Below are 27,083 nucleotides of genomic sequence, written 5' to 3'. Positions count from 1 at the left end.
TACTGTCACTGACACCAAGGGAACAAACTAACAGTGGTACCAAAACATGGTACCTATTACTGCTTTTAAGCCCACAGAGAAGGGCAAGGGGAATGGAGTTTAAGGGTTTTGGTTACATTCTATATGCAGGTAAGAGAGCACAGCTGATGTACTCCAGGGTGGCATGGAGGGTATCCATTTACTCATCCAGATTGCTGTACTGAAAGTACAAAACACCAAGGGAGTTGAGGTGAAGGTCAGTACTGCCTTTCATCTTCATTTGACAGATGCTGTAGAACCCGGAGCGTGGATGTCTGCTGACCGCAGTTACTCGGCAGGTTGTGTTTGGTGACCCAGCAGTACTGCACGATGTGCCAGAGCTCCATCTCTGGAGCATCCCCTGGCTTTCCTGAGAGCAGAGTGCCTCAGCCAGGGCACAGGTGCAGCCCTTCTGGGCTAACAGGGAGACAGGGTGCCAGGGGCTGCTGGAGCTCCCTGGCCCACAAGCCTGGACTTAGTGCTGCTCTGACCTTCTGGCAACTTGCCTTTGCTGGGGAGCCCACAAGTGGAAGGAGAATTCCTCTGTCCAGTTCAACTCCCTGGTTGTCCCAAAGGGCAGTGGCGGTGATGAATCACACTCACAGATTTGCTGGTTTCTAACTCAAAAATCACCTTCATTTTCATACTTACTGTACATATTGGAAAGCTGTTTGGTCCAACATTCCTTTCCCTAGCCAGAATTGCAGCATTTCTGCTGTGCAAAGAACACCTTTACCACTCAAAACACCTCCTGTATTGAAAGGGTGGAAATGTAATAGACAGCCTGTTTCTCTGTGTAGGAAAATGTTTGGGAAAGTCCCTCCACAATCCCCCTCTGGTTTTTGATGCCTTGTGCTGCCATGACAATCTAGAGAAGCCACATGTTTTTATTTTCATGCAGGTGAGAGGAAAGTGATTATAAGTGTGCTTTGAAACTTATGCCTTGGTGTCTCATGTGAAAAGTATCATCCAGCAGAACCTTCAACCTTGTGCCTTTAAAAAACAAACATGTTTTCCTACCAACTTCAACAGATACCCAAAGGCACTAAAACTGTAAAGAATTGTCAGGCAACAGCAAGAACCTCAAAAATTGCTCTTTCCAGACCCCACTGCTGTATTCCCCAGAATAATTACACTTTTTGACAAATGGGATTTTGGCAGTTGTATAGAAATTATATCTTTTTAGTCAATAGTTCAACTGTTCAGAGAAGTGTGTATGGATTGATGCTAGTTTTAAAATAAAATAAATGCTAATATATGCTAATATCTAATAATTTCACATTTGTGTTTTTAGTTTTATTCTTTTCATTAAAAGCCTTAAAACATTCTTCTGAATTTTATACTTACATTTTAGGGAACAATAAAGCTATAACCTTTAAGATCGTTGCTGCTTTATTAAATGAAGGTAAAGCTGCTTGCTTTTTTAGTGCTTTGGGAGGTATTCATATTCTAGTAAAATATATTACACTAGTTATTCTGGATCTTCAGTAAGCAAATGTAAAAGTCAAACTTTTTTTAAAAGAGCAAGAAATTCTCGAATTTTTAACATCTCTCTGAAATAAGATGCAATGTCCTACTTTTTAGTGCTTGGTTTGTTGAAAAGACCAGAAGTACAGCCCTTATTGACTTAGTTCTGTGCTGGGTGTAAATTCACACAAAGAAGAGCAATTTAACATGTGACTGACCTTTTTCAGAGCAAGATGAAGAAATGTGCTGTTAAGGTTACCGGAGTGTGGCAGGATGTTTAATCAGCTTCTTTGCTTTAAAGAACAGTAGGAAGGAGATGATGTATTAAAGATGATAGCTTCTTGTCGATTTTAACTCCTAATGCCAGGATCTGAGTACAATAGCAGATTAAATCTCTGTAGGGGAACTTCCTACTGGACTTTCTATTTTTAGGTGTTTGTGGCTGCTTCTTCCTTTGCTTCTCACTAGTTGGCTTTTGCTCCCTTGAAGAGGTGAGTTGCTTTCTCTGAGATCTACTTCCAAACTCTGACAATGTATTTCTGTTAAGAGCAATTTTTTTTCCTCAGTTTTGTAGGAAAGGCAAAATAAGACAGCATAAGTGAAGCCATGCGCTTTCCTGTTGCATTTCAGTGCATGCATGAGGTAAATTCATGGCTTCAAGCACTAAATGTTTGCAACACTCTTAGCATGTGTGTAACAGCACAGCAAACTTTCATGTAATAATAACAAATCTACCCAGATTTGCTTGTGCAGCTGGGTAAGTAGGATAGTCTGGTGCTCTGTGCATTCAATTTGTCCCTCATGTTTGAAAACTCCCCAGAGCTGTGTGTGCCTCCCCTGAGTCATGCACGTAACCATCCAAATCAGATGGCTTCACCTGGCTGTCTTTTCTCTCTGACCAACATGGATTGATTCCAGAATAGCCCTTTATTTTAGGAACAGCACCTTTTTCCTCTACTGCCCCCATGCCCTCTCTTGAGAGATTAATTTACAATAGGAATCCTGATTCTAATCTATGCCAGAGATAGCACAGCTGAGGTTATTATATTAATTCAATTACAGTGAGACCTTCTTCCTCTTCTCCACTGTTCATCCTCAGGATGTAGCAGTTCTGTGCATCAAAATCCACCACTCTCTGCCCTTACTATGATCTTTTCAGAGGTTCACCTATCTTGCATTTCACTGTCTTTCAAAGGTCCATTTTTGTGTCCATTCTGCTCTTGGGGTTAGACTAGATGATCTTTAAAAGTCCCTTCCAAACCAAACCATTCTATGATTCTATAATTTCTATTCTAATTCAGGCAATGCATATATATCCTTTGGAAGTTTCAGTAACCACTTCTTTATTTGTAATTTGCATTTTTGGGTCATATGTTTACTACTAATTTTCAGCTTTTGCCAGTCAATGACCCTTAATTTTAAAAAGGTATCTTAGCACAGTAAAACTATTATAATATTACAGAAATATTCTTCTATTAGTCTTGTATATTTAGATGAATGCTTTTCTTTTTCACTGTAATGAATTTTCATTTTATTGTTTTTTAATGAAGCAGTGTGGTGGGTCAACCCTGGATGAATGCCAGGAGCTCCCCAAAACTGCTCTATCACTCCCCTCCTCAGTTGGGCAGGGGAGAGAAAATGTAATGAAATGCTTGTGGGTTGAGACAAGGACCAGGAGATATCACTCACCAAGTACCATCCTGGACAGAACAGACTCTGCTTGGGGAAATTAGTCTAATTTATCACCAATCAAATCAGAGCAGGATAATGAGAAGTTAAATCTTAAAACACAACCCTTCCTTCTTCCCAGGCTTATCTTTATTCCTGATTCTCTATCCCCCACTGCCAGCAGCGCAGGGAGATTGGGAGTAACAGTCAGTTCATCACACATTGTTTCTGCTGCTGCTTCCTCCTCAGGGGGAGGACTCCTCACACTCTTCCTCTGCTCCAGCGTGGGCTCCCTCCCAGCAGAGACAGTCCTCCACCAAGCTGACATGAATCTTTCCCACAGGCTGCAGTTCTTCACCTCTGCTCCAGCGTGGGTCCCCCACAGGGCCCCAAGTCCTGCCAGCAAACCTGCTCCAGAGCTGGCTCCTCCCTCCATGGCTCACAGGTCCTGCCAGGAGCCTGCTCCAGCACAGGCTTCTCAGGGGTACAGCTGCCTTCAGGCACCCACCCACTCCAGCATGGGGGTCTCCATGAGCTGCAGGTGGATCTCTGCTCCCACTGACCTCTGTGGGCTGTAGGGACACAACCTGCCTCCCCACTTTCTTCACCATGGGCTGCAGGGGAATCTCTGCTCTGGCTCTTGGAGCACCTCCTTGCTCTTCTTCTTTACTGATGTCTTCAGAGTTGATTGTCTCATGTATTCTCACTCCTCTCTTCTGTGGCCACAATTGCTTCTGTCCAATAACTTCCTTACCCTTCTTAAATACATTATCCAAGAGGCACAGCCACCATGGCTGATGGGCTCAGCCTTGGCCAGGAGTGGGTCCATCCTGAAGCCAGCTGGAATTGGCTCTATCAGACAAAATAGCCAGCTGGAATTGGGTCTATTAGGGAAAGCTTCTGGCAGCTTCCCATGGACACCCCGTAGCCCCCTGTCCCCCCACTACCAAAACCTTCCCTAGCAAACCTGATACAAGCAGTTTCCCAGCCTTCTGTCTCTCTGATGTTTTGTTTTTCTTTGTTTGTTTGGATTTTGCTTGGTTTTGAACCCATTGGTGGAGCACTCTTTATTCTGTTTTAGTGGGCTCTTAAATTACAAGTTTTTTACTTGGTTAGTTTGACAAAAGTACTCCAAGTGCTGTGTAGCTTTTTTATACCAATTTAATAATTGTTGTAGTTTGTCTTTGTGGGAATGCAGCCAGATCAGAATAAGAATTTAAGTTAAATGACTCTAAAAAGCTCACTTAATTTAAATTACTCTAAAAAGTAATCTCAGAAACCTCTTTTTAAGGCCACAGGAGTGACTGTTTTTTTACTGACATTCAGTAGCCTTTGTTCAGCTGAGTCTCAAGGGATGCCCATGCCTTCAGCATCAGACCTGCTCCCTGCCTCTTGGATGCCAAACACTCCAGCACAGGCAGTGAGATAGTGATCGCTGGCAGCACCCACTCAGGATTTGTTTTAAATGTCATAAATCCAAGAGAACTACCTGAGCACTATTTGAGCACTACCTGGGTTCTTGTCCTGTGGTCTTAATCTACTCTTGAGCTAGAGGCGCTCCAGGTACTGTTCTGTCACCACAGAACTAGCATAAGTTCACATGTATTTGTCACCTTGGACTGTGCTGTTTTGTCCCTGGCTTCCTCTTGCCAGGGTGGTGCCCTGGATGCTGTTGTCAGGCTGCTAGAGATGGGAAAACTTCAGCTGTGAGAGCAGAGGACAGAGCTCCAGGAAGCAAGGAGGTGTGAGGAGAAGTGGTATGGTTGCTGTGTGTTGGATATGGGAAAGCCTCTGCCCTTCTCTAACTTCTAGGCATCTTTTGACTTCCCCTTGGATCTGGCTCAGCTTTACTGGAGGATGGAATTAAATCTGTATACAATTTTTGCTCACTGTGTCATAAGGATTGTCAAAACCAGAATGACAAGAATTAGTTTATTAGTTTTAAGAACTCTGTAGCTGAGATAAAAGCATTATCTGCATCATTGCAACAAATGTCCCCAGTGACACTCACAATTACCACTGCAGAGGACACTTAGTGACAGTGGGTTATTCAAGGGACTACTCGTGAGGAGTGCAAAGATAAACCTTCAAAGGATACTTCTGTAGCAGCAAAACAGGCAAGCACAGCAATAGAAAGTTGTCACAGGTTACACCCCAGCTTCCTGGAAGGGAATTAAGGCAAAATGGGGACACACCAAGTTTTTGGAAGAGCTGGAATGAATGTTCTGAGTCTCTATTTAAGCTGTGGTGTATGATCCTGGCAGCAGCTGCTTCTCCCCACCTACGCCTTGGCTGTGTGCAGGGTGACTCTGACAGACGAGGCTACGGTCAAAGTGGGTTTTCATTTAAAAAAGAGAAAAGTATTAACAGAAAAATATTACCTTCTGTAACTTCATAATCAGAGATAACATGATGAGTAAAAGAAGGATATGGTAAAAAACATTATAAAAAGTTCATTCACTGCTAAATAGCAATTTTATGCAAAATAGCTGCGGTCTCTTATTGGGTTCTGCTACTATCCTCCTTCCATTTCTCTTCCAAAAAGAGGCAAAGTTCATGTGTGTAAGAAGGGTAGCTGCAATTTATTCTCTTTATTCCCCAAAATGCTTTTTGGGCACTGTAAAATGAGATTTCAGTTTTGCAGAACCCTGAAACAGGCCGTACATAGTCTGAGACCCTGCTTTGGGAACCATTGTCTTGGACTTTAAATGTGAAATCAAGACAGCATCTGTTTGCATTTAGTCTGCTATTTAAATGAACATGGATTTTGGTATGGCAACCTAATTACTCTGAGACGGCACTCCTTGTTCTTATATGAAACAAAAATCATCAACTGAATAAATCTGTAACAAATTTTATTGACATTTTGGGAGGTGCAAGTATTGCCAGGGTCAATTAAAAGTATTGTCACATGCTTTCCCAGGACAGAATTTCAGTATATCAGCGCATTTTCATACCTGCTGCCTCTGTGGTAGGAGCATTCACTGCTAATCAGATGGAAGGTAGCCATGAGCTATCAAACACCTCTCTCTGCATTTATCCCAGGAGCATTTTTATTTCCCTGCTTCCTAATGGGGGATTCCTTTGCCAGAAAACTTGTGGAAATATTTTTCCTGTATTTCTTCAGACTTTTCCCAGTGGAGAGTATCCTTCAATTTCAGCTCTTTTCCTCTGTCACGTTGACCCCAACGCCTTTCTTTCTGGATTTCCTGCATGCTTTGTTTTTCCAAGTTTCTGTTTTCAGTTTGTGATGATTCTTTTGCACTGATGGAGCATCTGCCCATAATTTGCAATTTTCTATTGTGAAAGGCCATTTTGTTTCAGTGAGGTGATGATTTCTAGTTCAGTCTGTTATTTTCAAAGATGACTGACTTCTCGTCATGGAACTTCAACCCCTAAATGAGCAACCTGAGCTCCTGATACAGCAAATAAAACCTTCATAGAGGAGTCCAGAGCACTCTCAGCTTCCTGATCATTGATCAGATTGTCTAAAATTGATCAGGGATGGGGGAAGGTATGTCCTTAGGAAGGACTTTCTTTGTCTCTTGCTTTTTATGGAAGGTGATGATCCTGTTGTGCTGTTACAGTTCTTCCACCTCACATATTAGTATTGAAAGGCTAGATCATGGTCTCTCTGTTTTCCAAGTCTGCAACAATGTCGGAAAAAGGTATGAGTGAGAGATTTCTAAGTCTAGGAGTGGCATGCTCTATTGAAGAAGCCTGTGATTACCAATCCAATGCTACATAAAAACCTTGTGGAGAATGGTTTTTGTCAACACAGTTTCCACAGAAGAGTCCTTGAAGGTTGTAAAGGCTGAAGTGCTCACAGAACAGCTGAATTTTCAAGATTTTATATCACATCCCAGGGTCAGGACATGGACTAGACAGGGACAATTCTGGCCTTCCACCTTTCTTAAGATGCTGAGGCTGCAGCATCAGTCTGTCTCCCAAAATCCCTTAATGATAGAGATACCGATACTCCCTCTGAGAGGGAGTTCTGCAAGCTGCTGTGCAAAGCCCTTTTCTTTGGCCTATAAGAGAGGAGGGGAGGTGCTGCAGGCTGAAGAAGTGAAGAAGAGACAGAGAACACTATCTTTAAGAAAACCCAGCAAACACACTCTGAAACCAAAGGACCCTCTATTTTCTCCTTTGTTGAATTCAGCTGATGCCCACCTTTCCTCATTGCTGTACCAAGGCTGATCTCAGGGTCTAGCATATGCTTTAGCTATTGATTTGGCTTCCACTTAATTGAGATCTTGAAATGAGATTGTTCCATGCTGTGCACTGCACATTTATACAGCCACTTGCTGCATATTTTGCCTTTTCATTGCCTATTAATGACAATAAAGTTGTCAGGAGTCTGTTGCCACCTGAACCTTTTTGTCATTGTCTGTCTTCTGACTGTTGACCCTGCCATATGGAGTGAATTCCCAAATCTTGCAAGGCTGTGTGGGGCTGATGTAGAAATTTTCATTTAACATTTATGGCGAAGGCAATCTGTCCTCTGTTGGCATCCATAAACTATCACTGGTTTGTTTACAAGACTGGCTTACAAAAATACACACAGAGAGTGAGTGAAAACTTATTTCCTTACTACAAGTGATCTTAACAAAGAGCTTTCCGGACTTGAAAGGCAAGATAAGCAAGCATTATGCTGTGATTTAGGTTTCTGCAGTAGGAAGTCTTTTAAAACAGCTCCCAGAGATCTTCTTTCTGAAATGTCTTTGTTGACGTTTAATAAAGTGATCATCAAAATTTTGGGATGGGGGTTGTTTTGTTGGGATTTTTTTAGTTTGTGAGGTTGTTCCTGCCAGTGGATTGAGAGTTGCTTCCTTTTGCTGTTGAAGGCTGGGGTTGGAAAGGAAGACTTACTGCAATCTATTTCAAGAATAGTCTGAGGAGGAGGAAATTCCCTTCTTGTTCCTAATAACTGGTGCAGAACGCTCTGCTGGAGGAGGAGAATAGTTCAGTAAGTTAAAACATTTAAATGAAATTTTGATTTCATACATCTTGTTATTATCTAGAAATTTAATTGTATTTTAAACATAGTATTTTCTTTGTTAAGGGGGAGGGACTGTGGGTATTGTGTAATAGCTTTGAACTCAGTAGATTCTAATTTGCTGATACAGCAAGGGTGAAATGTTCAGTAAGAAAAGAAAACAACAGCAGATCCACTACTGCTTGTATTGCAAAGCACCAGTCTAAGCTGCTGGAGTGCCTCTGAGAGACACCAGCAGTGCATTTCATTATCCAGGGTCTGGGATTAAGAAACAGAGGTAATTTTGCACATCCACAAATCTGTAATGTTGCTATCTTTTCAGATGTTTCCAATACCTTTAGGGTACCTCCACCAACAATTTAGAATCAAGGGTTCTGTTTAAATATCAATAGTAGAGCAATCCAAACCTCCTTTGAGGCAGAGTTAGATACCCTAGGTGAGCAGAGTAGAATGAGAGTGTTTGTCTAGGTGCATTTCTGCTCTAATAGAAATAGAGTGGTGTTCAAGGCATGCCTAATTCTGTGCTTCATGCAGAAGTGTGTGCTGTCACTCTGGGAGCAGCAGCCGTGGGGACCTGGGTGTGGAGGCACAGTGGAAGCCCTTGTGCTCCTCCATTTCAGGAAGGTGCTCCTGATGCAGTGAGCTCTGCTCAAGCACAGTGGGACCCTCCAAAGTCCTTTTGCCCTCTGCTCTTTCCCCACAGGGCAGACTCAGGGAGGCAGCCTGGGTGCAGTAAAACAAAGCCCAGGACCTGTCTGTGCCTCCCTGCTGCTCCTCAGCTGTCAGTAGGGAATTTGTCCTTACCCCAGTGGCTGCGATTCCTCTGCTGTTTATGGGCTCCTTGTAGGAGCCGTTGTACAAAAGCCAAAGAGGCTCTGCACCCCAAAAGTCTCACACTGCTGAAAATTCACTTTTTTTCTCCTTTTGCCACCCATAGGAACTGAGGTTTGGAAAGCAAATTCTTTAATTTTTATGCAGCAAAACTCAAAGAAAATATTTTTTTTTTAAATGAGAATAAGCTGGAGATTGTAGAAACGTCTTCTGCCAGGTAATTTATCAAGTGTTCTCTGCAACCCCTTTCAAGCCAAGAATGTTGCTGCAGGTGTGAGTTTGCTCATGAAACTGCTTGTATAGCCAGGTGAGCCACTCTCACACACTGTCCCCCCCATGTACGTGCTAGCCTTTCAGAAGAGACACATTCCAGCTCTGAGTGTCTCATCCTATCCCATGATCTCTTTTGGCACTTGGCCAGGTGGGACTTTTATCTTCTGCAGACAGTATAAACTGCTTTGAATTCTTAAAGATCTCTGTCAGATATGTGTGCCAGTATGTGAAACTCTTAATGTTCATTTCAGTCATGCATCTGTTTCAGAAGATTATTGCTACATTTAAGTGAAAGTCAAGTATTTAACTGAGAGAGAATTTCTGCAATGCATTTTAAAGTATCATTTATTCTATTATGAGTAATTGCCTAAAACTCACAGCAGAATTCATTGGACCATTATATCACACACTGTGCAGGAAATTCTTGTGTGTCTTGATAGAGTTTATAATTTAATTGATGATGAGCAATTTAGAGAGGGAGAGATATGCTGTGAAACATAGAGTTGTAGCATTATGTGACTGTGAATACACGTGTATATATGGGATAGTTCAAAGTTTAATAATTAATAATTTAAGAATATCTGTCTTCCGGTCTATATAAATTTATACTCTTTTGAATAGTATCAAATAACTAAAGGTTATGGCACTCTCTTATTTCATTTTTCTTAAATCACTTTATTTTCCTGTATATTTGTGCCTTGCATTTCTTGCAAGTAAAAGCCCAGATTTAAACTTTTAAACCAAATGTTAGAAAAATTTCAGGGATTCACATGCTCAACTTTCATTTTTATTCTGCTGTTGAAAATTCAGAAAAAATTGTTAATTTGCTGAAAAACGTGTTGGGTGCTTTTACTGTGTTTGAGATATTCAGAAATTTTAGAACTCTCTCTTCCTTTAAATAGAGCTGAATGCATTGTCATGTCCAGTGCTGAGAAGTGGCATTGTAAGGCAATTCTTGTTGTACTTGTAAACAAGCTTCCATATGCAAGTACTTTGAAAGTGTTTTTAAAATTGTGCTACATCTGTGTCAGATGGTAAAAGCATGAAAAAACAGCCAAAAAACAAGCCCTCCCATTGGCCTCAAACTGCAGAATATGTATACATATCCAAAACTGCCTATCTTTAATTTAAATAGCAAACATGAAACATAAATGCCTTCCTAAGCTTTCTCCATGAGCTTTACTGTGTTTTAGACCTTCTCTGCCAAACTCCCTTGTTCTTGTTCTCAGTTTTCTTGTCTGGACAGAGACAGTCATTCCCTTCCATCCATGCTCTAACCAGGGCTGCTTTGATGTCACCTTATCTGCAGGGTGGCATAGGAAAGCACTGGAGCCTCTGGCTGCAGAACCTGGGGCACCCAGGGCCCCACACCTGGGCACCTTGGTCAGTGGCCCTGGCCAGGTGTGGCACAGCTGGGGCTCTGGAGGAGCCCTGGCACTGCAGAGAGACCCTGGGCAGCCAAAGCCTCCTGACTGTGGGGCAAAAACCACTGAGAGCCGTGTAAGCAGCTCAGCTGGAGGAGCTGCTGCCGTGGCTGTGAGCAGGGTGTGCCAGAGGCCTTTGGAGAGCAGGCTGCTCCCATTTCCAGTGGGAGCTGAGCAGCACAAACCACAGCCTGGCACCCAGACTGAATGGTGGCAGGTTTGTGCAAGGTATGTGACATTGTGACTGGACTGGCACTGAATTTGTGTCAGGGTGGCAGAAGGTGTTCTGGCCCAGCAGCCGAGTATTGGTAAATTAAGCCAGTGACAATCAGAGAGAGACTAGGTCAGCAGAGGCATACTGATTTAGAACTTAAATTTAAGTGAATAACATCCATTAAAAAATAAACCTAATAAGCAAATTTTAAAATTTTTTACCTAATAATATTTAGAAGTTATATATTCTGTGTAAGAAGCATTTGGTATCATTTTAGGAGACAGCAAGGCTTCTTATGTATTTAAAATAGAGGTTAAAACACATTAATGAAGTTATGTATATGTGAGAACCACCTTGTGCAAATACTGTGAAGTTACACTAAATTTTGCCTTGACAGTTTTGCTTTGTCCTAAAAAACTTAATGTAGTGGATTTGAAGTCAAAGTCAACAGAATTTTTATGTCATAATTTTGCACTAAGTTCTGATTTTTACAGATTGGTGAGATTCAGCATTGTAAGTGGAAATTTATTCATCACTGAAAACTATGTAAAAATGAGATTTTGTTTGGATTAAAATTTATTATCTTCTTATTTTTGTACTTATTGACTTATTCAAAGTATAGGAATAAAAATTACTAGGTTATATAATAGTAGTTAAATCTTGACAATAGTTTTGTAGGAAACTGACCGTGTAAATGCAAAATCAAAATAGTGTGTTTTCCTAAAGCAGTACCATATGTTAGCTGATTAACAAATTGTAGGGTTATTAGAAGATCTTGGCTGCTGGTAAGGAGGAGCATCTGTTTTCTACATCTTTTATCTAATATGTGTAAAGACTTTGCCAAGTCAAGTTTAAGTGTTGGGGTTTTTTTGTGTGTGTGCGTTTTGTTGTTGTTGTTGTTTTGGTTTGGTTTGGTTTGGGTTTTTTTGTTTGGTTTGGTGGAGTTTTTTTTGGTTTTTTGGTTTTTTTGTGGGGGTATATCAGCTATATATCCCTTGGGTACTGTTCTTTCCATAGGGAATATGAATACCTTGTTGGGATTTAAATCTAACACCGTTCCTGTGAAGAACATGCAGTAACATTAAGAAGTAGTGCTCATTATCCCATGTGCAGGTATTTTTTAAGATCAGTTCAAAATTCTGCCAGCACCACAACTTGTATTTAGTCTAAAACTTTATATTTTGTTCTGTTTTTATCTTCAACCAGACATCAACTTCAATAACTAATAAGCAGTTATAAAAGTTTCATTTTCCTTCAGAATGTAGGAGTTTACTCTGATGGCATTGCAGTGTGTGCAAAGTGCTAAAAGTGTGTGCCTGCATCATTGTGTAGCTGCAAAAACAAGTGTCATGGGTTTTACAGAGTCACCTCTGCTTATGACCTATTCTGAGGTCGTACACAGAGTTTTAAGTGGTTCATCAATCTTACGACACTGGCTTGGAGCAGAATCTCCTGTGGCCTAGCCAGTTTTGAGGCTGTAGGGAGAGCCAACAGCCTGAGGCTCCACCCTGAAAATGAGATATTAGAAAAAGACTGAAGATTTCAAGTTCTTTCAGGATTCTCAAGGAGGACTTCTGCTCTTCTGTGTTCAAAATCAGTTTGTGGTTTCCAAAGCAGCATCTAAGAATAGCTTTAACTTTTCCTATCCAGGCCCAATTAAGTTTCTGGACTTTCATATGGGGATCTTGCCATCCACAGGGAGCCTGTAGGACATGCTTCTGCATGTTCTTTTGGGACTCATTGTGTTTCACTGAGGATGAGAGACAAATGAAAGTTTTAAAAATAACTTAAAAAAAAAAAAAAGTGGTTTGCATGTGGTTAGTGTCTCTTTTGTCAAAGTCTGATTTCTCTGCTCATATGATTTCCCCATACTTTCATTAGAAGGCTGTAATTTGAAGCTGTGAAGGAAGTTTTGAAACAGACAATGGGTGGAGATCAACCTATTTTGTCTAAGCTCTGGGACTTTCCATGGTATGAAACTGTTTAGTTTTGCAAAAATTGCCTGTATTTGATTGGCAGGACATTGAGCACAGTCAGGTCATGGCCCAGAGTGAAAGGCTAGGACAAGTCTTGAGATGAAGTATCAAGAAGGGAAGTGGATTCCCCCTCCTGCTGCTGGGCTGTGTGTTTTAGGGGACAGCAGCCCAATGCCTGCAGGAGGTGGGTGCTCCCTCTCCCTGGCAGTGGTGCTGTGCTGGTGCTGAACAGCCTTCAGCTGCTATAACCCCCAGGCCAGCTCTCAGCCTCTCTCCAACCCAGCCATCCACTCTATCCAGCTACCAACAACTTCAAAAACAGCCTTCTCACTATGCCTTGGTCTATAAATAGCTTTTCTTCCTGTCTTTCTCGGGAAGAAAAGTATGTTGTCAGCGAAACATGCCAGAGATGAGGAGCAAGAGGTGAGAGAAGCAGCAGCTGAGCAGGCAGTGGCAGGGTGCACAGGGGTGTCAGTGTGAGAGAGGTGTTACCCCTCTGTGCTCTGCCATGTGCTGCACAGCCCTGGCATCCCCAGGCAGCTCAGCAGAGCTCAGGTGGGTGCTGCAGGGTGTCTGCAGGACTGGGCTCAGAGGGTGAAGGAAGTGCTGCTTGCAGCCTTCTGGCACAGCCACAGCCGCCACTCATGAAGTGTTACTGACACAAGTTTTAAGAGCAGGCTTCAGGCTTGGGTTTTCAAAGTCTGGACAGGGATCATGCAACAACTCCATCTGGTATGAGACTGCAAACAGAAATGTAGTGTAAGGGAAAGACAGACCATCCTCAGCCTTGTAAAACATCATTTCATGGCAGTGAGAGTCTCCTCAGAATATGATCTGGGTTGGATTGTTTTGTTTCAAGAGAGAAGTGTTTAAGAAACTGATTGTCTAGTCTGCTGGCAGCAAAACAGTGTGACAAAAAGTGTTGGGCAAAAATAGAAATAGCAAAGTCTTCATGCAGAGAATCTGGAACATGAGCCTAAAATTTAGAATTAAATGTGTGCTTGGCTCTTGAGGAAAACAGTCTACATGGGAATCACTCACTGTCTAAAACATTGTGGAAATGTTGGAAAGAGTATTAGGAGATATTTCCATGCATAGAGAGTACATGTTTTTCCAAATAAAAAATTAATTTTATTTTATTCTCAGAAGTATTTAAGGAAGTGTCATGCCATCCAAAAAGTCATATGTGCAGATGTTTTCAAGTGTTCACCACTACCTCCACTGGAGAGCTGCCCACTGAACAATAAATGCTCTGCTGTGCTGCATGCAAGAGTCAGCTCCTGTAATATTGGCCCCTGTATATGCTGGGCATTTAGTCTAATGTGTGTGCTGCTGTACAGTCATGGAGAGTGTCTCAGGAGACTAATTCACCCCATCTTCAAATAGGGGTCTAAATTCAGTGCAATGAATTACCTTCAGTAGTTCCTCTTTCTCCTCTGTGGTTACTAAGTGGATACTAGGTGGATATCTCCTTGGATTTTTGATGGCTGAGACTAAGTGAGGTGTGGCAGTTGGCTTCCCTTCAAAAGAAGGAAGGAATGGGATTCTTTGATGGTATCTAAGGAGAAGTCCTGTCAGCTAGAAAAGAGCACTCTTATTTTCTGTTATTTGCAGTGCCAATAGTGCAGATGGGTGTGAAACCTCTCCAGAACAACCAGTGCATCTGCCAGCCTGCAGCCACCTTTGCAGGGCCATGTGCAGAGCCCTGGTCTCCAGCAGAGGACAGATTTGGCTGCTCTACACAAACCACAGTATCCAAAGGCTGCTTATGCAAGGTGTTACAAACTGTGTGTGTGCCACACCTGTGAAGATTTTGTGATTTTTCTTTTTTTTATTACTTCAGATTTTCTGGGTCAGGGGTTACTGAGACACATCACTGTATGTCATATGTACATCACTTGAGAAACAGTATTTAATCATGCAGATAAAATGTTTACAGTCTGCTGCAACAATCCCTGGAGCTCCCTGTTACAGCAGTAGCTCCAAGTGCTCCTCACCACTCTGATGTGTTTCTGCAGTTTACACACAAGTACATAATCCAGGTATGAAACTGCCATTGCTTTCCTGTGTGTTCAATAATTCTGTAAGAACTGCTTTCTAAGTACTTGAAAATCTAATGAGATTTTGGATAGGTCTCTTTCAAGTCAGCCAGTTATAACATTCCTTGAAAAATTGCTAGTAAAAGGCTTCTTACTGTGCATCACTGCTTAATAAAAGGTGTATTATTCTTTGCCCTTGAAAAATGTCTCCTGACTAAAAAAAAAAAAGAAAAAAAATCTCCTATTTCCTTGGACTGAGAAAGCATAGAGGTGGTTACACATCTCAAATAGGAAATAGTCAAAGCAAATCTCCAAGGAACTATAGGAACAAAAAGCATATGATACCTTCATAGCAAGGTTGTGTGCAGCAGTGTGAGCAGATATTCAGATTTCATGCTTCCAAACAAGCCAGTTACCAATGACCTACAAGATCCTAGTGCTGCCTTCTGGAGTGTTGTGTGCTGATCTGCACAGCCTTCCCTGTGGTCCCATATCCCAGAGAAATGGGGAAGGGCACGGGAGGCTTGGTGCCACCCTGTGCTTCAGGGCTGTCCTGCAGAGAGGCTTCTCAGTAGCAGGGAATTGATGCAGGAGAAAAGATGATCTCAGCCCCCCAGTGCTGTACAGATTCCTTATTCAAAAGGTTTAACAGTGTTCTTACACTTGATGGTGTGCAGAGCCTTGGATGCTGATGCCATGTAAGATTTACCCTGCATTGTCTGCCACCTCTGTGGAATAGCTGAGGCACTGCAAATTCATTCTGTAGCTTCCACTGCCCTAACTTTCCTGTGTAGACAGTTTTCTACAACAGATGAGACATGACTTCATGTTTTGTGTGCCATTTGTTTTCTCCCATATCCTCTCTTCAGGAGGAGATTTCCATGTGATTCTCACCACAGAGCAGAGTGTTTCGATTAGGTCTAGGGTTGCTGTTTTTCTGTTGTAATATGCTTCTATTTCTTTATGTTTAGCACATATTATGAAATGTTGCTGTCAACATTAGGGCTTCTTGCACCTTGTCAAGTGTAAGAGCAGTTGTACCAGGCCCAACAACCTGTCTTGACTGTTGGTTATTACCTAAAGAAGGATGTGGGATCAAGGAAAGTATGTAGTCATACTCCTGGAATATCCTCCCAGCTCCCAGAAATATGCAATTAAAAGATTACTTGAGGGAAACCAAGGATTATGTCCTTTTTCTTAGTGCTCAATGGATTTTTTTTTCCATTAACTTGGTTTTTATTTTTTAAACTATTCTTAACTTGGTAACTGCAATGTCCTGTAGCAGGAAGTTTCCCAGCTTACCAGCACTTCCATAATGCTCTGTGAAATTAATATTCACATCTATATTGTTTTGAATCATTAGCTTACTTCTTTTATTTGATGACCCTACAGTCTGTATTGAGAGAGACAATGACCAGTCTTTTTCCATTAAAATCTGTCACTCATGTTTATAGACCTCAAGCAGATGTTTGAGTCATCTGTTTTTATAATGGAGAGTCCTACATAATTTAGTTGTTCCTTGTACAGAAACTTTTCTGTAACTTTGATCATCCATGCTGCCTTTTTCTTAACGTTTCCATTGTATCTTTTTTGACCTGGAGTAAATTAAAATTGCATGCAATATTCAAGATGTTGGTGGACTGTGGATTTGTACAGTACCATAATGGTATTATCTGCCTTATTTGATATTCATTTCCTAGCATCTTCTAACAACTATTTGGTATTTTAATCACTATTTGGTATTTTAATATTTGGTATTTTAATGAGCACTGAGCTGAAATTTTAAAAAAATGGTTATAACCTCAAACTCTCTTGAGCAATAATAGTTTGTTCAATGTCAATGTGCATTGCTTTACATTTGCCTACATGGGATTTCATCTGTCAATTTACTACCCATTCAGTAAATCTTGTGAAGTCTCTTCCTTGTAACCAGCCCTTGAAGTCTTCCCTGAAGATCAAAATGTACTCAGTAAGCTCTGCCATCTCACTCAAACCCTCTTCTTCAGCTCACTAATATAGAGAGCTGCCTAGACCAGTCCACTCTGTGTGATTGATAATCTACATCTCCAGGGAAATTTGGCTTTTGTACCTACAAAAAGGGTTTGGGGTTGTTCCTATCTTTATTCAGATTTTTATCAGCAGGAAGATCTCCTCTCTTTGTTTCTTCACTGAGGGATGTTGCTACATGCCCTCTGGAAATCCAAGGGAGCCATGTCTGCTGGCTATCACAAGTCTGTTCTCTCAATGGGTTGGGAAATGGCAGCAGTTCTTGCTTCTGCTTTCCTTGACCCATATGATCTTGTTTTTCAGGTTCTCTCTGCAATATTAAATTGCTAATTTCACAGTGCTGCATTTGGGGGTTGCTACTTGCCTAACACGTCCACATGGAACCTGTCAAGAGCCCTATTGGAGAGTGACATATGCTGCTTTCTGAAGTTGGGGAAGTGTTAATGGTTCTTATTTTAGCTCCATCAGCAAAAGAAAATTACAAGCGATAGTGCCTCTGTGGCTAAATTTGTGGTTTATTGAAACTGTAGCAGAGCCCACAAGATGAGGAGAGAAAATAATGTCTGATTTTAAATTTCAGCTGTTGGCTGCAGCTGCAGCTTTCAGAAAGCTTTTCAGCCTGGTTCCTGTCCCATTTTCTCCTAGCTTCCTTTCACTGCAAAGGGAGGCTGAATTGCAACATTGAACGCTCCATGACTTCGGTTTTTCAGTATGCAAACAACTTCAACTTTAACTGGCATGGCTTTCAGCATAGGTATTATCAGAAGTGCACTGTTTAAGAAGGGGATGCGGAAACAAAAAATGTAAATCATTTTTTTGAAGTCTGAATGTGTAGCAATCCAAGAGATGCTTTTAAATAAATAGGATAATTGTTTGAATTACCTGCAAGGTGCTGAGTTTTTATGTTAATGTCTAATTGGGATGTCTCTCCCTCAATGAAATAACAGCATCAGAATTCACAGTTACTTACATATTGAACAAAGCTGCTATGTTCTTGCAATTGGTGACAACGACTGCAATATGGAGGGGAATTAGTCTTTAACCTGCCAAAAAATCTCTGTGGCACGGCAGTCCCATGCTGATGAAGACAGCCGAGGAACTGGAAACATGTTACCTTTCCACAAGCAAAGCTTTATTAGTTTCTTGGAAACACTCCCGAGATTTACATGGCACTATGAAGAAAAGGTATTTAGTGATGATTTGCAAAACATTGCCACAGTCTTAATGTCTGTGGCTAAAATCAAATACAGTGTAAGACCATGTTGAAAAAGGACCTCATGCTGCCCAAGAGGCCTGGGGTAGCCCCGTCCTGGAAAGGAATATTTCTCAGACTCTTAAGTCAGAAGACCACCCAGTCTTTTCCTTGCCGGGTGGGGAAAACAAACAAATTACCTTCTTTGATGGTTGGAAAAAGAAAGTGATTGATAATTACTGCCTGCAGCATTTTACCCCTAACTGTGGTATTCAGCCTGTGTTTTCTGGCTGAGTTTAGGCACTTTAGAAGACAGTGCAGAAGAGCAGACTAAAAGCATTACATGAATACTACTCACGGGCTGCAAACTCATCCTTCACTTACTTCACCCTCTTCCAAGGGCACTCCTGCGTTACTCTCTGTTGTGAGAGAGGACTCACAGGAGCTTGTAAGACTGAAATGGAGGCATGTAAGTAATATTGTATCTTGTCTCAAAGAGATCTTGGTGCTTCTTTCCTTCTAGCACTTTGCCCAGAATATCTTCCAGCTGGTGAAGGGATTTAAATATCATTCCAGCTGCAGTCTTGAACTATTATCTTTTAATGGCAATTATAGAGCAAAAAAGCAAAAGAAGGGTGAGAAAAAAAAAGGGAATTTATTACTGGACTTTATTATATTAATTATGAAAGATTAAAGACCAGTATGGAAATCATAAATAAGATTGAACAAATTATAGAGTTACATTTTGCAAATGAGTCTTGGAAATCACAGTATTGTAGTATTTACATATGCAATAAAAGCTGCATATTGTCTATGTTGCCAATTGATATTTAACAGCCTTTTCTTCTGGACTGAGGAAAAGCTGTCATTGTCACCACTTACTGTCTGTTCCCTACCCTGCACTGTGCTGCAGGTAAAGGCATATGCTATGTTAGGACACATATTTGTATATCTCAGTGCAGACTTCAGTTTGTAAAGGGACATACCTAATAAAATGTCACTTTGTGTTGTCAGTGGAATGCTCACCTGTGAGTCATCCTGTGGTTTGAAAAGTTTTTGTGAGGAATACAGAACGGTTGGAATTAAATTGTCTTGGGTTATGTATTTATTCATGAGAGAGACAGAGACTCTATCACTGAAAAAGCTTAAACCTAGTGTGACACCTTCCTATGCTGACGTTGCTTATTCTTGTCCTCACCCCAGGCAGTTCTGTATGCTTCTTGTGGCCTGATGAGACAGAGCTTTGTTACTTTTCCTCCCTTTTTATCTTCTTGCACAGGAGCAGCAGACTTCCCCTTGTAGGAGGAATAAGATATGACGTGAGTCACGACACTGCATCTCACTTGGTGTTTGGACATTTTACCCTTGCAGAACCTGAAACATTTTTTCCCTTTTTGGGAGGAGGTTGCTGCAGCCACCGGCTCCTGTCCTGGCTGGGCAGAGAGCCCCAGCCTCAAGGTCCCCTTTCCCTGGGGGCTCTGTGTTATCGTGCAGCATCCAGCTGCACCAGTGTTTTCAGAGGTAAATTTAGGTCACGTACCCTTTTCCTACTGTTCATATATTAAGTTCAGAAGAATGGGCTCTGACAATCCCACTAGCTGTACTGCAAGGAGATGATGAGGATACTAGAAGGAAAAGTGAAAAGAGGCAAGGACCTGTTTTCCAAAAAGTAAACTGAGACAAAAAGATAATGCAAGTTTTATGGAGCTCAGCTGATGTGAGTGACTGATTGAGTGAGTGAGGAGGAGACTGTGAGATGGTTTTCCTACCGAGCACACGTCATACAGCACTGGTGGGTCTGGCTGACAAAGGGGAATAAAACTGATCCTTGGAAACTGCAGCTAAGGCAACTTTGCCATGAAGAAATAGGGCGCAAGTTCTTAGCACTGAGGGTAATTAAACATGAGTTGGTTAACTGTAACATAGTGTGTGAAATGAGAACAGGTATATTTGCAAAGCCATTGAGCCATGTGAGGAGTAAGAAAGCCTGTTTTTAGTGGGTGTTTGCTGCAGGGTGGAGGATTGTGGCAGTCCTGCTGCTGCTGGACGTGGTATGCCCGAGTCAGCAGCTCCATCAGCCATGTCCTGCCTGCTGAAACACCCTCAAATAACAGCAGTGGCAGCTCTGTATTAAAGGCAGTGATTAAATCAACTGCCGTGCTTGCACCTTTCAGCAGATAACGTGCAGTGCTCAGGAGGATTTGTTCCCTTCCATGTACATCAGGACAGGTATGTTTTGAGGTGTTTTTCCTTTCAGGTTTTTCTGTCATGCATAAAAGATGGACTGTGCTGGAGACAGTGACTGGATGTGTGCGTCACATCTTTGGTTAGGATGGTTTGGAGGTTTCTTAAGGTGGATGTCTCATGTGGGGAATTAAAGGCAGAGGAGAGAACCTTGCTCAGGGTTAAGCTCCCTCAGACAAGAGTTTGATGTCCTTCACTTTCTTATGCTGATCATCTGGGTGGGTCTCATTGCATGTGTGGTGGGGTTTTAAACAAATGCTGGTGCAGATGCAGCATTGGTGTCCTGAGATCAGTAATGTCTTCTTCATCTCATTTAAGCTTTTGGCTTTTGTGTGAGGATCCATCAAATTTAATGGCTTGTGATAGATAGGAAATCAGACAAGATAATCAAATGGTCCCTGTTGCCCTAAAGCTATGAAACCCTAAATACTGAAGAGTGAATTAGTAAGTGTGCATCCCAGCAGAACAGACTGGGTAGGCCTGAGAAAGAACAGCAGTGCCACTGCTGTCAACTCCAATTGCTTTCTTACTAATCAGCTGTCTTAATAATAGCATGAGCATGGTCTGGGGAGGTCAGAGAGGCACTTTGAAGGAGGGAGATGTACATACTGTTGGAGAGGTCATTGATACATTTACAAGTTGAAAGGTCTACATTAGACATCTGCTCTTACATCTGCCTTCAGAGGCTGGTGCCCTCCAAAGAGTAGAAATAAAAGCTTTACATATCACAACTTGTGACCATCCCTACTGGGTTAGAAACCAGATCTGCATAGAAACAAAGCTGTAAGAATTTATTCTACTTGTCTTCATCTCTTTTCAGATATTCAGATTTTCATTTGTTGTATAATATTGCCATTGTTGTGGGGACAGGGGGAAAAAATTATTTTAAATGTCCAAATCATTAAGTCACAATGGTCCTGACCTCTTACTTGATTTTAGTCTGATTCTTAGGAAAAAATCTAGTTCTTCCCAGTGACATTGTTGAGAAAAGTCAAATATATGATTGGGTACAGTCCAGAGACAAATAAAATGAATAGTATTCCCAAAACTGTTACTTTTTGAGAAAGACCATCATCATGAATTATGTGAATCCTGTGGGTTGGCAACACTGGTGCCATTGTGTGTATTTCTAATCATTATTTACCACTTTTTATTGGTTTTTTTTTTTTTTTTGTGGTAGATTATTTATCAGAAATACTGATTGATATGGTGGTTATGGTAGTCACAGCATAACTGGAACTATTATTTTGTTTCTGAACCCAGTCTCCATTGAAATATACTTCATATTTCCTGTCTATTCAAGAAGTCACCTGACAATCTTATAAACTGAATGAATATTTGGTAGAAGCTGAAATAAAGGATCTCTCATATTATTTCAAAGTACAAATGTACTTTATGTAGAGCAGCTCCTGGTACTTTTGATCACTAAAGCATGTTGCCTTATAAATTTACAACCAGATCCTGCAGATGTCCATGAAACCAGTGATAATCAGTGTTTCAAGCAGTAAGTCTATTCTTCTGGCACTGCTAAAAAGTTGGATCAATTTGAATTCAAACTCAACCAGAGCTCTCTTTGAGTGAATTCATCCAAAGTGAACTTATCAAAATGCTTTACACTGGGGAGAAATAGAACTTGATTTTAGAGCAGATGGACTTTACTTTACAACCTTCCCCCTTCCCTTTTGTCCACCTCCTTCAGAAACAATCCCCTATGCTGTTCTTTCCCACCCACATATTGCTTTTTATCCCATTAAACTGTAGTGATTAAAATTTCTGCAATGTAAGGCATATTTTGCTTTCACAGAGTAATTTGTTTGGTACCTTACAGAAACATGATAATATTTTCTGTTTCAGGGTTTGCAGGCTGATCTCTTTCTTTACCTTCCTGTGTGAAAATGTGGTGTGTGGAGGGAGGGCTGTCCAGGCTGGCAGCCTGGGTGGCAGAGGAGCTGGGGCATGTCAGGGTCTCCAGCCCCGAGCTGGCTGTGCTGGTGGCAGGGTAGTCATATTAATATTAGTTTGGGGTGGTGGGATGACAGCAGGAGGGTACGAAAGCTGAAAAAAGGTGTTCCATTGCATGAGGCAGAAACATGGATCCTGTAATTATGCTCATTTAGCTCTGCTCCATCTTCCCTTGGGCGACGGAAAGGGAAGTCATGCTAAAGTGTATCTACTGTTAGCTTTGTTGGGATTGTTCCAAATTAGAGAGGGAGACAAAGTTACTGATGAAAGAACAGAATCACCTCTCTTTTTTTTTTTTATTTTAATTTTCTCCTCACTAGAATGCTAGCACTTTATGGTGACCACAGCTCTTTTTCTCAGTTTGATTTAGGCCATGCAAAAGTGTTTCCTGCTTTCAGGCCTTTTAATTTATTTAAAATACTGGAGGGAGAGGAAGGAAACAAAAAGTAAACTTGGAAAATAGAAAATACAACCTATTTAACATGATCTAAGTCCAGGTGTGACAGTTGTGAACTTGAACAAAATGTTTTTTGGAGTGCACAAAAATTAATGTGTTACTTGGAGATGAGCACCTGACAGCTTGGCAATGCCAAGTGACAGGTGATTATAGCCACTTCCCAGAGCTGTATTTGAAATGGAATTGAAGGATGAATATATCTTCTGCCTGAATATTTAATGTTCCACTTCTTAGTCACTCTTTTGTATAATTGTTTTAGTGATTAGGCCGGGCTCTTGGCACCACTGTTAAGCCTCAACATTTCTGAAGAGCTGAAACCTGCAGGTCTGACAAGACACAATGAAATTCGGTTGTGGAGATGAGCAGAAAAACTCATACTCAATTTACTTTTTGCTTCAGCTGAGTGTTACCATTTCACTCCTTGGGCTAATTTTTCCTCACAAGTATGAGACTTCTTAACTGAACTGGAATGTACAGTGTATAAATACTGAAACTCTCCACAGATTTTTAACAGGGAAGGTAATTTCACACTAAGTAATCCCAGAAGTTGTTTTAGATTGTCATTGTACTTTTTAAAATCAAGTTCAGATGTTTTCTTTTAATTTAAGCACTGAATATTTTAACCACTGTGCTTGCATTAAAAATAGGACCCACTTCATTGTGATCTCTTAGTAAGTGGATGAGACCAAATGATCATAAAGTCCCCCTTCATATCTTAATAATCTAGAATTCTTTAGGTAGTACAATACCTAATCAATAAACAATTAATTTAAAAATTAAGCCTCTTTGCCTCCAGATGTATTTACATGGATTCATATTGATAGACCTCAGAATTTTTTTTCATTTTGCCTGTACAAGCTAGTGGCTGTTATTGTATCTTTTTTGATAATATGCTATCTGGACACAGTCCTCTTCTTTCAGAATTAAGTCTATTTTAATTTTAAGCATTGAGAGACCACCACCCAGCCTGGCAGTGAAGATGCTGAGGATGAATGAGAATGGAGATGTGTTCAAACAAGCTGCAGCCCTGAAGCTGCTCTCTGCTGTCCAGGGAGGAAATCAGAACTTCATTACAGTCAGTGCTCTTTCTCTGGATGAAGTTCCTTTCTCCCTTTCAAATCTGGCTGGCTGGAAGTGAATAGCCACCCATGATTCCCCAGAGTACAGAGGGGAGGTTTGCTGACATGCTGGAGCACCCTTGTGATGCCCCCCTCCTGCAGGACAGTTCCAAGCCATCCCTGGCCATATAAAGGCTTGGAAAGGTGCTGCAGTGTGACCCACTTGAGTGCTCATAATTCCCCTCTGCCTCACCACTCCAGGTCTAATGTTTTTTTCTGGACAACAGGTCAAAAAGTGTCAGGCTGGTTCCTGTGGAGAGCATTCGTGACGTTTTTCACAGTGGCAACAGGATTTCACATGGACCTTGAGACAAGTCTTTAATTATGGAATACTTCTTATGATTTAACTATTAATAATTACCTTCCCAGATTTTTAGTTCTGAATAATTGCTAGAGCCATGGAGTCATTGTTTTATATTATAAACTTGACTAATTGAGTGCAGCCAGTATTTGTTAATTGTTCCTCTTACGCACATGCTAAATCCAGAAGTGTTGAAGTCGCTCTGGGACATTAATTTTAAACACAATTAAAACATCATAACCTGTTGGCAATTATTCTCTGTGCATTGTTTTGATATTGATGGACCCAGATCTGAGCACAGTAATTAAAAGGAACCACTGTTATTGTTGATCCCACAGATAAACAAACGCTGATTGTATGCTGTGAACTGGTTAATCAAGTTTATTTAACTTGTTTTTAGTGATTCATCCCAGTGACTGTACTGGGGTGCTCTTTATTTGAGCCTAATAATATAATGGTTCTGGCTGTCTCCAGCTGCTAAAGGAGTTTCACTAATTCTCTAAACAGACTCCGGTAACGTTGTAAGGAATGGCATTGTTAGATACACAAATTAAATCCAGCTTGAGACCAAGGAATATTCCCCTAAAATGAGACATGCTTTGAGACCTTGTTGTCCCAACTGCTCCCTGTCCTGAGCAGCAGCAGAGGTGATTATGTTTCCTGAGTGATGATTATGGTTTATGGGCAGGCTCTTCGGTTTGGTTTGATTCTGATGATACCAAAGTGTGACCTCTTTAGTCTCTTCCTTTGCCAATGCTGTTTAATGCTGTTTGAGAATCTATTTTCTGCAGCTGCAGAAGTTCTCCGAGGCTGACACCCAGTTTTCAAGTCACAGGTCCACAACCAAAAAAACCAATCTCTCTTAGACCATCTCTACCTTTTGGGTGTCTGGTTTGCTCAGGCTCCTTAACAGCACTAGCAACACCATTTACTGTCAGTCTCAGCAGTGAGAGCATCTTACTGTGGCCATGAGAGCAGCAGCTCCAGACCAGTTTGGCACTGTCCCAAGGGGCACCTGGCTGCTCACTGCGACTGGAAAAGTCAAGAGATCAACTCTGTCTTGTGCTCTTGGCTTTCCACCTTTGGAAACTAAAGGTGCTGGCTAAAAGTAGAGTTAAATTTTAATGATTATTATTGTTGTTGTTGCTGTTGTCGCTGTTGTTGTTGTCATCATTATTTTAGTCTTAGACTAATTTTTTAGGTATTCTTCCCCACAATAGATGGAGGGAAAGCCTCTTAAGGAGCTAGAGTGCACTGATTCTGTTTTTATTAAGGTTCTTGGTACAAACACTACTGACCTCCACAGTTAACCCAGGTTTTGTACAAGGCTGAAAAAGTTCCTTCCTTTAAGGCATTTAATGCTAGTATGTTTTGTACTTTCTTTTGTGTTATTTTAGGATAAGGGCTTTTTAAATGCCCTCAGTTTCTGAACTCTCAGTTTCTGGGCCCTGTGTACAGATTAATGTCTTGGTATGGCTTTCATGATGCTGCTCCAGGCAACCGCACTGGCTTTCTTTTTCCATCAGAGGTTTCTGAGTTACTTTACATTTCTTGAAGTTGGTGGTGTTCAGTGTCCACTATTCCTGCAAGAAACCTCTCATGCTTCCAGCTGGCTGTGAATGTAAATTGCAAGAGGCTTATTGCGATTGTCCAGACTTCGGAAAACCTTGGTGTTAAAGGTACATTCCTTCATATCACAAAAGAAACATCAGATAAGTGGGATGGCTGGCCATCACTTCTTCTCCTAAAATAGTCCACTATCAGAATGAGCAGGAGGAACCCAGGGCCAGTAAAAACACTATTCTAAATAAAATCACACTGTTTTCTTTATAATGGCAGGGCAACTATAGGAGTATTCTGCTGGGAGCACTGTACTGCAGACCTTAAATAGCAGTCCTAATGTTTAAATTGTATTTTCATCTTTTCTATGTTTTCCATGTCAGATTTCTGGGACTTTTGCCAGGTTCTAAGACCATATAGAATTAGTTGTTAAAAAGGAAAATAAATATTTCTGAAGTGCTAGAGAATATGTTTGTCTGATCTAATGAACAATAGTTTTGTTCATTTATCAATTGTTCATTGTAATTTACTCAAAGCCTTTTTTTTTTTTTTGACTGGAAGTGAGAGCATAGGAGCATGAGGAGAGTGATCCTCCTAGAGCTTCTGTACTGAATTTATATATACACAAAACATTTCTGTGTTCAATAATCAAAGTAGACAGGATGACATTTCTGCCAGATCGAGATGTAGACGGAAATGTAGGGGAATTTTCCTAGCCTGTCTGGACTGGGTATTTGAGAGGTCATTGCAAACAATTTGGCTGATGTTATATTGAAGTCAGAGTTGAAGAAAACTTGGAAGACCATATTATACTAGGTCTGTTTAAAAAGACATGCAAGATACTGCTACCTGGTGTTGGAGTATGAATTTAAGTGAGAAATTGCCTATTTCTATTAGTATCTCATTTTTTGTTCTTAATCTAATTCAGAAGTTGTCTGTGGATAAACTTTCTGGTCTTGATGCTGTAACTCAACACTAAGTTTGTTCCACCATCTCTGACTCAGTGTTATGATTTGGATAGACTAAATCAGTCTGATATTCTCTGCTAAATCAGCACATGTGGCATCTGCTGGAATCTGTGGGATTTGATCTCATCCTTCTGAGACACACTATTTTTTTGCCTTGCAGCCTGGTAGATCTATTGATTTTCATGCAGGCTGCTGGCCTCTGATCTGCCAAAAGAGAATTAGTTACATGTTTCTATATGTTTTGCTACCGAGGCTTCGAAATCCCTCTTAACCCAAGTCCCTGCTTACATATTGCTACCATTCATTTTTATTGGCTTCGCTAAAGTTGAATTCCTGTATCTTGATTTTTCCCCAATTCATTCTCT

The 27,083-nt window shown here is 41.0% G+C and overlaps 1 protein-coding gene across 10 annotated transcripts in view; it reads left to right on the top strand.

Moving 5' to 3' along the window:
* Nucleotides 1-27,083, top strand: part of KIAA1217 (KIAA1217 ortholog) — a 355,505-nt gene that overhangs the window by 151,042 nt on the left and 177,380 nt on the right. The window lies entirely within an intron of this gene.

Source organism: Agelaius phoeniceus, chromosome 1, assembly GCF_051311805.1.
Source record: "Agelaius phoeniceus isolate bAgePho1 chromosome 1, bAgePho1.hap1, whole genome shotgun sequence".
Lineage (NCBI taxonomy): Eukaryota > Metazoa > Chordata > Aves > Passeriformes > Icteridae > Agelaius > Agelaius phoeniceus.
The sequence above is the reverse complement of the archived record's forward strand: the minus strand, read 5'-3'. Positions and strand labels throughout refer to the sequence as shown.